The 13546-nt window shown below is 25.2% G+C and overlaps 2 long non-coding RNA genes across 2 annotated transcripts in view; both read left to right on the top strand.

The window, feature by feature from the left end:
* Positions 1-13546, top strand: part of LOC111625469 — a 31387-nt gene continuing 17841 nt past the window's right edge. Inside the window, exon 1 of the long non-coding RNA XR_002756733.1 lies at positions 1-69. This is a non-coding gene — a long non-coding RNA (uncharacterized LOC111625469). The remainder of the gene's footprint in view (positions 70-13546) is intronic.
* On the top strand, positions 3270-12972 carry LOC111625470. The gene is made up of 3 exons (XR_002756734.1): positions 3270-3333; positions 5926-6086; positions 12725-12972. It is a non-coding gene; the product is annotated as an uncharacterized LOC111625470 (long non-coding RNA).

Raw genomic sequence — 13546 nt, 5'->3', positions numbered from 1 at the left:
ATTTACTCGAACAGATTTTATTGCAGCTGTATATTAACAAATGAAAGTGCTATGGACAATTATAATAAAGTAGGACGTTTAATTACGCTTATTATTATTATTTATTATTTTATATTTGTTTAAATAAAAAGAAATAAATAAATTTTAATTAATTTATTATTCGAACTATAATATAATATTAAAACAATTTTAAATTCATGTAATTAAAAATAAATAATTTAATAAGAAATTTTAGCTAAAATTTTCATTTATTTTAGAGATTTTATTATTGTTTTTGGTAGTTAATAGCCAGTTTACGTAATTCTAATCGAAGGTCAGCAGCTCGTAATAATTGTTTTCTATAAATAAAAGTGTTCTTTGAAAAGTTTACGTAATATTTTATTTTAAGGTTTATCATTACAATCTGTAAAATATATTGATTTTATTTAACCCTCCAGAGGTTGCGTTAAAAAACGGAGATTCCCCCAAAAAATTTCCCCGAAGAAAAATGTCTGAAGTCAACAATGTATATGGGATCTCCTAATACAAATTTGCCTAGGTCCCATGAAGTTATAATGCGCCACTTACTGAGAGTAATAATTAACAATCTGATGGAAGAGCACAATAAAAAATGGGTAACTTTATTAAAAAATTCATAACGTTTTATATGGACTGAATGATATAGTTTTGGATATTTCTTTTAAAATTGAACAATTTTAAAGCTTTTAATTAAAAAAAGAAGAAAAAACAATTTGTTCATCTATATAAATTTTGCCAGAGCAAAGCAATGTAATGCGCACGAATAAGATAACACACGATGGTTCAACCAATGCTTTTTCCATTATTAAATTAATATTAATGTACTAACTACTTTATTGTATTACGTCAGATAATTTAAATATGATACAAATAAAATAAATCACACACGTAGATGCATCGCTTTTAATATTGTTTTCTAAAATTTCCTCGTTTATAAAAAATTGTAAAAAATATTAATTCCAAAAAATATGCGTTTTATTCAAAAATTAAATGGATATTTTTTGCAATGGAATTGATATTTTTTATAATTTTTCATAAAAGGAAATTTCAGAAAACAATATTAAAAGTGATGCATCTACGTGTGCGATTTATTTTCAATAAATTAAATATTTAAATATTTATATACAATTAATGTATTTCATATATTTGCAATCTGAAAATATTAGTAATTAAAGCAGATTTTTGTATAATTAATGTAAAAAGTTTGATGCATTAGAAACAAGAAATAAATGTGATTTTATGTTGACATACAATACTTATTATTTATGAAACTCACTTATATTTATTTATTTATTTATTTTTAATTTTGATAAGTTGATTTTACAAATGATATCTATGAATTATGTTCTATAGTGTCTTTGTTTTCAAAGTGTACTTGTATAGTACCTCCTGTGGTACACGGAATATATTCACATAATTGCGTACCATACGTTTAAAATTTTCCTTTAAGTTTAAATAATATATGACACAATAAACTACCCAATAACTTTTTAATCTAATCCGGATTATACAAATATCATTACAATAGTTTAAAGAATGATTTACAAATTAAGCATATACGAAACCTGTGATTATAATGCCCCGTGATTATAAACCTAAAGCCTCGCGTTTTCAGGCGCCTCAAACACGTACAAATATGTGCTTGTCCATATTCCATTTTCGTCAATTTTTCGTAATTCGGTAGTAGCTAGAGTATCCTGGACTTCGTGCTAGGTCTATCACGTGATAAGGGCTTTTACAATATATAAATTTATATACATTTGTACAACTCTCGTAATTTCACATTTGCCCAGGACCTTTTGCAATCTAAAACCGCCACTGATAAAGAATTATATAAAATGAACTTGAATACTAATTTTGATTTGGAAAGAAAACGTTTGTATTAACCACCAGCATGAATGGTCTTACATAAAATTGAAATTTTCGTTTTTTCCATTCATCGTTCTTTATGCCATTTGCAATCTTTTTTTGAAATTAAAACAAGCAAAATATATATACTTTTTTTTAAAAAATAAATTCTCTATTAAAGCAGAAACTAGAAGATGGTTCTGCTTAAACATAAAATTTAACTGGGAACGTCTAATTAGTTGATACACGTTAAGTTTCAACAATGATATGAACTATATAAGTTAATTACCAATTAGTAAGCCTAGTTTCGTTTCAAGTTAGGCTTTAAGAAAAGATATGCTTAGATTATCTTTTTCATTTGAAATCTCTATTTGTCCTTTTACAAAAATAATTATTTGTCCTTTTAGAAAACTGAAAGCGGATGTATCACATCCTGGATAAAGATTCGTAAATGTCTGTTTTCTTATCTCTCTTCGTAGAATTATATTCATTTATCAAAATAAATAGCGTATTTTTCAGTCTGATTTTCTACTTCCTACTTCAAAATTTTTATTAAATTTAATTAACATTTTAGTTTTAAAAAATATAAAATATTCAATAATTTTGATGTATAAAATTTGCTTTTTTTTTTTATTCCTATAATATTGAAAGTCGGAGAAGCGGCACTTACTGTAATTATTTTTACTTTTTTCGCTAGAATTGTGTAATTTTATAAAAACCATAATTGTATTACATCATTTAAAGTTTATGCAAGCTTCGGGCTATTATTTCTTGAACCTTTATTTGCAATCATTTGCCTAAATCATTATTATCTTTTGTACGATGTCGAGAGGTATCATTAAGCAGTTTTTTTTTATTTTGTTTACTTTCCTACCGTTATTAGTAAATAAATTAATAGTTGTAAGAGTTCTTTATATAAGGAAAAAATAAAATATAAAATAAGATACTAATTATGTTAATATTGTTAACAAGAGATAGTAAAACTTGTGGCATTTGCATATTTATTCATATATATTCTTATAACTAGCATTTTGTCTCAATTATTTCCGCATCGTCCTTATTTATACAATAGATAGTAATTTGTGTAAGTCTATCGAAAATAGAATTAACAGCAGTTCTGATTTCCGTGTTAAGAACAAATAAAGTTCCCTTTCCCTATTGACTATAATAAATTAGTTAATAAGAAATATATCTAGATACATATTCCTACATAAAAATATAATGAAGTTTTCACGAAAATGCAATGAAATACACAAAAAATGATTTTATTATTTAAATTATTGTTCATTAAATTTATTTTTTGTGTCAAGAATTTTGTTTCTGTTTATTTAAATAGAAAGTCTTTTATAAGCATCCACTTAAGAGATATTATTGTTATGTTTTTTTTTATTATGACGAAACATCTCTACTGTTGTATAATTGATGATAACGAATTTTCTAACGTTTTCATTTTTATGGAAGCTTTAAGTAATTATTTTACAATTTTTATTTCGAAATTCTAAATTCGATTGGAAACAGTTTAAATTTTATTTAATGTTTTATGGTTTTGTTTCTAATTCTAATACAGTCATCTTCGTTATCTTTGTATACGATACGTTTTTATTTTTTAATACCAATATAATACATTACATTCTGAATTTTTCTCAAAACATTATAAATAATTTTAAAAATTTTATTTATTTTCTTTTTTAGTGTACGCTTTTTAAATAACCAGAGTATATTATATGCCTTATTATATTTGTATGGACTTATTTGTCACTGACCCTACATGATTACATCATCATGACATTTGTTCTGTAAATTAGTGTATATATTCATTCAAAACGTTAAGGTGCAGATATTTTTGGATTTTTATGGGGGAAAAATACTGTAAATATAAATGATGGATAAACTGATAAAGCGAAATTGATAGTTGTTAAAGATATCCTGAATAATCAGAATTGAAAGTAGAAGTAATTTATTAAACGTTACTGTTTCATATTCGCTTCGAGTTTTCATTTTTCCTACTTGTTTCATTCACTTGTTATTCCTTATTTAAAAAAAAAAAATAAATCCAAAGTAGACTATATTATTATATTTCGAACCTAAATATAGCCTAAATGTTATTTAGTAATTTCATAAATTGATTTAAAAAATATATATATTTATTTTTGACCTATAGACTATAAGGACATCGTCAGATAAAACCCGGAGTAGTAGTATTAGTATTAGTAGTAGTCTAGACTGAGAATAAACTGCCGGTAGATTTGGCCTTTTTTAATAAGGTCAAAACTTGCAGTTCTTATAAAATGCTGGTGTGTACTGTACGCTACATCAAAATTACTATGAGCCTTCATATAATTTATTACTAATTCACATATATTAAATATATTTTATATATAATTATGCCTCACTATTTAAGGAATTAATGGAAATTCCGCCTCTCTCAATTAATTTTAATTATTGATTTTGTGAATTGGAAAGGAGTTTCAATATTATGTCGATACGATATCGTTTCAATTTGTTTCTCGATGTTTATTATCGCTATGACACTTAGTTTCCTTGTTAAAATGACACATTAATAATGTGTAAAAAAGTTAACGACCTACGTACTTTCTATGCCTTACATCTTCCAGAAGGAAAGTAAGACAGAAAGAAATATAGTTTGTAGTTGCAGACAGTGTATAACTTCGTGAATGATGTTAACGTGACAAAGCGGATATTAAATAGCCGATGTAAAAATCTGCAGTCATCAAATAATGAATTGAAATTTTCTCAACAAAAGCCTTTATTTCCTTTAATAATGCATATTTAAAAAAATTGATGTTTCATGTTTTAAAACAATAAAAAAATGAATTAAACCATTTTAAAAAGTAGGAATAGATAATAACTATACAAATTTATATATTTCCTTGAGTTTTCTTTCTAGTTTTTTATTTGACAGAAATTATTTAGTTTTAATAATTAATTAAATACGAAATAAAAATAATTTTTTTCACAATTCACTGAATAAATTATTTGATATAACTTTGACGAAGATATATTTAAATCGAACAATATAATATTTTTATTTAAATATTTAAAATATAAATGTTTAAGAATTATATTACAAATGTAACTCTATATTTAACTGTTAGATAATATAAGTTGAATGTAACTATTTATAACAGATTGTTTAATTAATAAAACAGATATTTAATTAAATAAATATACAATATTTTCTTAATTAATTTGTAAAATATAACATTCGAACTATTTATTTTCAGAGAATTATTTTAAATCAATATTTTTATAATTTAAAATATTTTACTCTTTAGTTTTATGTTTAAATATAGGCTATATTTGGCCTCAGATGAAACATAATGCAAGTTTAAAGTACAGAAAAGTTAATTTTGGAATTTTATTTTTATAAAGTGAAATATTTAATTGTTCTTAGTATAGTTTATGTGTGTATAATATATAATTATGCAACAAAAATAAAACTTTTTCTCGGAATGAAGTTATTGGAATCATTCGTTCGCTGGAAAAGAATTCGAGAAGAATACACTTATCATCTGGCAACAGTAATAATTTCTCCTCCCACTAATAGCACGATCATGTTGTATGATAGAATCCATGTTGGTCCGAGCATTTGCTTCGAACAGATAAGGAAAATCTGCTTCCGTCACGTGATTGGTTTCGCAGCTGCTATTTCTCAAGGTCGCGTCCATGAACTTCATTGCTACCAAGTCGTCCAATGATCTCAAATTATATTCTACTCTAACCTTTCTAAAAATATCAAAATACACTGAAATAACTAATAACTTATTGATAAAAAAAAACATTTAAATTCTTAATTAATCCAAAGATAATTAAGTCCGTTCGGAGACTGCGGGGGTGTTTAACTGTTTGAAAATTCTGTTAAGTTACCAAATGAGAATCATTCCTTTAATTACTTCATAATCCTTAAATTTAATGAATCGTGTATTTGAAAAATGATATATATATGTTATATATATATATATATTTTTTTAAATTATCGATGGATTTCAATATGGGATTTAACGTTAATACGTTTGTTATTTATTCTCCCACGTACAGGATGCGTGGCAAATATCTGAATCCACATCATTCGTCGTAGGAGGTTTATATCTAACCACGTTACCAACCTTGAACGTGGGTGCTAATCTACGTTAAGTTCAGCAGTCCAGATGATTAAAAGCCATCGAGTGAGAAATCTTAATTGGAGGACGAGATTCAAAGTACGATTCCATTATTGATATCGTTTATCAAACACTCATTTTTTTTCTTTTTAATCGAAATTATGTTTTAAAACGTTTAATTATCATAGAAGTCTTTTCATTGAAAATTTAGGATGCCATTTTTAAATATTGAGAAATTGTTAATAATTTTCTTGGAAGTATTTTTCGATTGAAAGCAAGAGTTGCGTGTAATGAAGGCCTAATACTTTTTTAATACAATTAATAAATGGTTTTAAAACGTAAGATATTAATAGATATAAACATATTTTGCATTGGCAATAATTCTTGAATAGGTTTCTTATAAGTCTTCCATTTCAAACAAGCATTTCTAATCTATCAATCAGAACAAAAGTCAAATGTCAGTCGATTTATATGCCTAATAATTTTATTAAATCATATAAATCTTAAGAATTAATTCCTATTTATTATTATTATTATTATCATTATCGTCTGTAATTTGGACACATCAGGAATTACATAGTCATAGTTACGGTTTTAAAATGAGCACGTATGAAAAAATTAATATTTATTTATGTTTAGACACTAAAATAATTTTTGCTTACTTTGCTACAATCGCGTGTATAAATCTTGTAGATTGTTAAAGTAAAAAATTTTCTTTTAAATTTACTTTTAAAAAAGGAGTAAAATTTATTTTAAATCATTAGCCGTCAGCATCAATGAAATTTACATTTTTAAACAATTAATTAATCTAAGAAAAGCGCTAATGAATTAATTAAAATTTATTATCGCTTAAATGTTATTAAATTTTTATATTAATGCCAATTTATTATTCGGTATATTATCAAAGTATATTTATTTAAAACAAATTAAATTTTTAGAAATATTTTTAATTTTTTGACTGAGAAAAATGTTCGTAATTCCTTCAAAGACAATCTAAATGAATTCATATCATGCGATTCATATCAAAATTTAGATATTTTATTATATCAGAAGTGACGCGGAGAAAATTCTTGATAAAACACTTCTTTATTTTATATTAGTTCGTTTTCATAATATAAATATGTATAATTAATACACGTAAGTTTTAAACTTATAAGCATTTTTTTTATATTTTAAAAATTTATTAAATTATTTGCCAAATAGGTTACTAAACGTGGTGTTGTTAGCGGGTGTCTAGACAAATTGTAATGTCTCGTGTTTATTTTTGTCTCTAATGGTTAAATCTATGAAAAAAACAGAAATTGAAAAAGTGTGTGTGAATGACCGAATGCACATCGAATACTGAAAACAAGAAATATTTCGAATTTCGTTTACTCTCGAAAGAAATGGGAGTTACATAATTGCTCGATCTTCACGAAATCAACACCAACGAGTCTCTCTGGAAGAAAATGTCACTAAAGCGCTAATTATGTTGCAACCGAACGGATTTCTGTCAACAAAATGAGGAAGTACACTGGCCACAGATTGAATTTGTTAAGTCTTCTTTAAATTTTTCCATAACGCTATTTGATAATTTCCTGTAATTATCTATGTGGAAATTATATTCTACGAATATCATTAATATGCCTCTCTATTTTGGGGTTCAATAACTTTGCTGTTATAAATAGAGAACGGATATCCCGAAATTCTATCTTTTATTCATTAACATAAGACCTCTGACGTAAATAACTTTTTTTTTTTTAAATGCTAAAACGAAAATAAACTTTAACCCGAAATCGTATCCTACGTTATTTTAAAAACTAATGTTAGAAAAGTATTTTGGATCTTACTATATTTTTACAAACTTACTGCCACGCGAAATTTTGGAGTTATTATCAATAAATTTATTTTAATTACAAAGCAACGTGCCAGTCCTCACAACAAAGCAATAACCATGTCCTAGTAACAACAAAAACGTAATTTTTTTTTAACAGAATGATATTTATAATTTGAAAATATTTCTGAAATTCTCATGTTCTAAATTTGAAAAATGTTTAGAATCAGAAATTTGATGCAGTTTTTCGATAATTAAAACCTGAAAAATATAATAAAATCAACATTTACTGTTTTGTTTACGTTTCAACAGTATGTTTTCAAAGCAATATTTTTGATATTTGTAATTTTGGATATAATTTTTTTATTTTTATACAATATTTAATTGAAAATAAAAAGTAAAAAACAATTATTTTTCGAATTATCTAAAAAAAATTGCTACGTAAATCTAATATTTATAGACGATTGCATTTATAGAGAAAAGGATACGGACGTGAATTACATAAACAATCATTTATAACTGATATTACCATTTATAATCACTGTTTCATGGCCAGAAAGGATCCACGTGTCCGTTCTCATATCTTATTCAGACAATTCAATATGGGAATAGGCACGTGGCATCCTTTCTGATCAAGTGAAAACAATGACTATCTATACTTATCCATTCCATATTTACCCTATTCTTCCTCATATGTTAATAATGAAATGTCTGAATGAATATGCAAAAATCTTTTATAAACTCTTTCTGCTAATTAATTAGTTTATTTGAAACAAAATTCATTTATTCTAATGAAATAAACATTTTAGAACGTAAAGAGTTTTGTTTATATTTACATATATTATACGATATTTTAAATAATAATGGGAATTTGAAAATATTCTTTTGAAATTAACAATATATCATGTTAAAGTTATCAAAGAATTTAAAAGATTAGAAAACAATACGATGTGATAATTATCAATTAATTGCAGACCACTTCACTAAGACACTGATAACTCTTCTTTATTTTGTTGTTAGAATATATTAAAATTAAGTTGTAATTCTGTAATATTACGTATTTAATAATAAGTAAATAATTAATTAATTATGTTTGGTAATAGTTTGTTAGAACGAGGCGTAAAAGAAAGGAAATGGAGGCTCTTGTATGAGCCTTACCCCTTTTCGAAAGCCATAAAAATATATAAGCGAAATAAATAAATAACAGATTTTTAAAACTTTTATTTATATCACTTTCATGTTTTTATGTTAAAAACAGGGCAATCTCTGTGGCGGCTGACATGCTGACCTCCCTCATGCCTAATTGAATTCCTTCATGGCTAATTAATACAAGGAGTCCAGCATGGCTAATTGGCCATGCGAACTACTGCTATCTGGGATTAGTTAATAGAGATTGTTAAAGTAAAAAATTTTCTTTTAAATTTACTTTTAAAAAAGGAGTAAAATTTATTTTAAATCATTAGCCGTCAGCATCAATGAAATTTACATTTTTAAACAATTAATTAATCTAAGAAAAGCGCTAATGAATTAATTAAAATTTATTATCGCTTAAATGTTATTAAATTTTTATATTAATGCCAATTTATTATTCGGTATATTATCAAAGTATATTTATTTAAAACAAATTAAATTTTTAGAAATATTTTTAATTTTTTGACTGAGAAAAATGTTCGTAATTCCTTCAAAGACAATCTAAATGAATTCATATCATGCGATTCATATCAAAATTTAGATATTTTATTATATCAGAAGTGACGCGGAGAAAATTCTTGATAAAACACTTCTTTATTTTATATTAGTTCGTTTTCATAATATAAATATGTATAATTAATACACGTAAGTTTTAAACTTATAAGCATTTTTTTTATATTTTAAAAATTTATTAAATTATTTGCCAAATAGGTTACTAAACGTGGTGTTGTTAGCGGGTGTCTAGACAAATTGTAATGTCTCGTGTTTATTTTTGTCTCTAATGGTTAAATCTATGAAAAAAAACAGAAATTGAAAAAGTGTGTGTGAATGACCGAATGCACATCGAATACTGAAAACAAGAAATATTTCGAATTTCGTTTACTCTCGAAAGAAATGGGAGTTACATAATTGCTCGATCTTCACGAAATCAACACCAACGAGTCTCTCTGGAAGAAAATGTCACTAAAGCGCTAATTATGTTGCAACCGAACGGATTTCTGTCAACAAAATGAGGAAGTACACTGGCCACAGATTGAATTTGTTAAGTCTTCTTTAAATTTTTCCATAACGCTATTTGATAATTTCCTGTAATTATCTATGTGGAAATTATATTCTACGAATATCATTAATATGCCTCTCTATTTTGGGGTTCAATAACTTTGCTGTTATAAATAGAGAACGGATATCCCGAAATTCTATCTTTTATTCATTAACATAAGACCTCTGACGTAAATAACTTTTTTTTTTTTAAATGCTAAAACGAAAATAAACTTTAACCCGAAATCGTATCCTACGTTATTTTAAAAACTAATGTTAGAAAAGTATTTTGGATCTTACTATATTTTTACAAACTTACTGCCACGCGAAATTTTGGAGTTATTATCAATAAATTTATTTTAATTACAAAGCAACGTGCCAGTCCTCACAACAAAGCAATAACCATGTCCTAGTAACAACAAAAACGTAATTTTTTTTTAACAGAATGATATTTATAATTTGAAAATATTTCTGAAATTCTCATGTTCTAAATTTGAAAAATGTTTAGAATCAGAAATTTGATGCAGTTTTTCGATAATTAAAACCTGAAAAATATAATAAAATCAACATTTACTGTTTTGTTTACGTTTCAACAGTATGTTTTCAAAGCAATATTTTTGATATTTGTAATTTTGGATATAATTTTTTTATTTTTATACAATATTTAATTGAAAATAAAAAGTAAAAAACAATTATTTTTCGAATTATCTAAAAAAAATTGCTACGTAAATCTAATATTTATAGACGATTGCATTTATAGAGAAAAGGATATGGACGTGAATTACATAAACAATCATTTATAACTGATATTACCATTTATAATCACTGTTTCATGGCCAGAAAGGATCCACGTGTCCGTTCTCATATCTTATTCAGACAATTCAATATGGGAATAGGCACGTGGCATCCTTTCTGATCAAGTGAAAACAATGACTATCTATACTTATCCATTCCATATTTACCCTATTCTTCCTCATATGTTAATAATGAAATGTCTGAATGAATATGCAAAAATCTTTTATAAACTCTTTCTGCTAATTAATTAGTTTATTTGAAACAAAATTCATTTATTCTAATGAAATAAACATTTTAGAACGTAAAGAGTTTTGTTTATATTTACATATATTATACGATATTTTAAATAATAATGGGAATTTGAAAATATTCTTTTGAAATTAACAATATATCATGTTAAAGTTATCAAAGAATTTAAAAGATTAGAAAACAATACGATGTGATAATTATCAATTAATTGCAGACCACTTCACTAAGACACTGATAACTCTTCTTTATTTTGTTGTTAGAATATATTAAAATTAAGTTGTAATTCTGTAATATTACGTATTTAATAATAAGTAAATAATTAATTAATTATGTTTGGTAATAGTTTGTTAGAACGAGGCGTAAAAGAAAGGAAATGGAGGCTCTTGTATGAGCCTTACCCCTTTTCGAAAGCCATAAAAATATATAAGCGAAATAAATAAATAACAGATTTTTAAAACTTTTATTTATATCACTTTCATGTTTTTATGTTAAAAACAGGGCAATCTCTGTGGCGGCTGACATGCTGACCTCCCTCATGCCTAATTGAATTCCTTCATGGCTAATTAATACAAGGAGTCCAGCATGGCTAATTGGCCATGCGAACTACTGCTATCTGGGATTAGTTAATAGTATTTTAATAATAATAATTTTACTACATTAAAATGCTTATAGAAGGTGCATATACACGCACCATCATTTGTTACAGAGTTATTTTAATAAATAGCAATAAATTATTTAAACAAATATATGACAATTGTTGAAATATAATTGAATAGAATTAAATATTTATTACCTATCTCATAAATTCCTATTTATATAAACAAATAAACAATATGTAGAATATAATAATAATAACAACAATAATAAAGTATGTCAATGATGCAACAAATTTTGAAAAGACCTTCGTGGAATTATCTATTATTTTATTTTCCGGTATATTTAGAATGAAACATTATATATATTTCCATATAAACAGCATTTTCTGGTTATTATAAAAGTACTTTATTTTATATTTAAATTATATAAATAATATAATTTAAATATAAATTAAAAGCTAATATAAATTCCGTAACGTATTTTAACTCGTATATAATACTAAAACAACATCAAACAACTAGAAAAATTATTGCTTAGTGCAATATGTAGTGTACAAAGCAAGTACAGTACATCACTACGATGCATTTATTACTATTAATTATATTTTTGCATTATTAGTATTATCATCAGACATTTATCATTATTTTTCTGTATATTAATATATATAGAAACATAACAGATTCTCCCATGTATATGCTTACAATATACAAAGCAATACGAGAGAAATCTTGCAAAAGTGTAGGTAATAGAAAAAAAAGTAAATAATAGAAAAAACTAGTTTGAAATTCGATAACTATCATCATATTCCAGATATTTTTGCATATTTAAGTAACAAATTATTATTTTTAATAGTAACATTTATATTTTATAAACCTAATACATTTATTTATTTTTAAATGCATGTTCATGGATTAAATATCATTTAAAATTTCATTAGAGTCATTTATTTATTAAAGAATAAGTTAACTTTTTCAACTTTTTCAAATAATCGCCGTGTTATGAAAATACATTGGTGCATATTTTAATAAATTATATTATTGATTTTTTTTTCCAGAAAATATAAACTTGTGATTGAAAATATAAAGGATTCGGATGTTATAACCTGTGTGAACCTAACAATCGAGACATCGGTTAGTCATTTACATTATGTAACAATTGTAATTTTATCTGCGGCCTTGACTGAGTTCTCTATTTGCTGATCGAGTATTTGGGTCTTGTGTTTTCCTGTTCTCACCGGACCAAGAAATCAAAATAAATGGAGTCATTTTACAAAATGTATTAAACAAAAGTAACTTTCTGACATAAAATGACCTCTATTTTTATATTGAAAAAAAAATTATTTGACATCCCCTAAAACACTGGTTTTTTTTTTGTAAAAATAAAGATTGTGTTTAAAAAATGAATGTAAAATTTCAACATTTAAAATGATTTCCTCCCATTTAAATGTTTAAACTTTGATAACGATCGTTTTAAAATGTTTAAGGGGGGATTCTACGAACCGAAAGCGGTAAATATGTTTACTAGAAAAATTATCGAAAATATTTATTTGAATTTTGATTCTAGAGTATAAATGACATTTAATGATACCATTTAATCGAGAGAAAAAAGTAAAGGAATATCATTTGTAATTATCGTGTAAAGTTGCTTCAAAATGGTCATTGCTTATTATTTTGTCCACAAACGCAAAGAAATGGCTTAACGCAAAACTAACCAAGGATTAAATGGAGAGAAAATAATACTGTTGTTTTTAAAACTGTTATTTGTGGCAACTTAATTATTACTTTTTTTTCTATTTTGCAATAATGGCAGTAGCGACAGCAGAGACGCTTGACAAACGATCCTTGATGGTCATTCTTATCCAATGGTTGCGCTAAGC

Source organism: Centruroides sculpturatus, unplaced genomic scaffold, assembly GCF_000671375.1.
Source record: "Centruroides sculpturatus isolate CEXI.00-Female unplaced genomic scaffold, Cexi_2.0 scaffold95, whole genome shotgun sequence".
Taxonomy (NCBI): domain Eukaryota; kingdom Metazoa; phylum Arthropoda; class Arachnida; order Scorpiones; family Buthidae; genus Centruroides; species Centruroides sculpturatus.
Note: the sequence above shows the minus strand (reverse complement) of the source record. Positions and strands in the feature narration are given on the sequence as shown.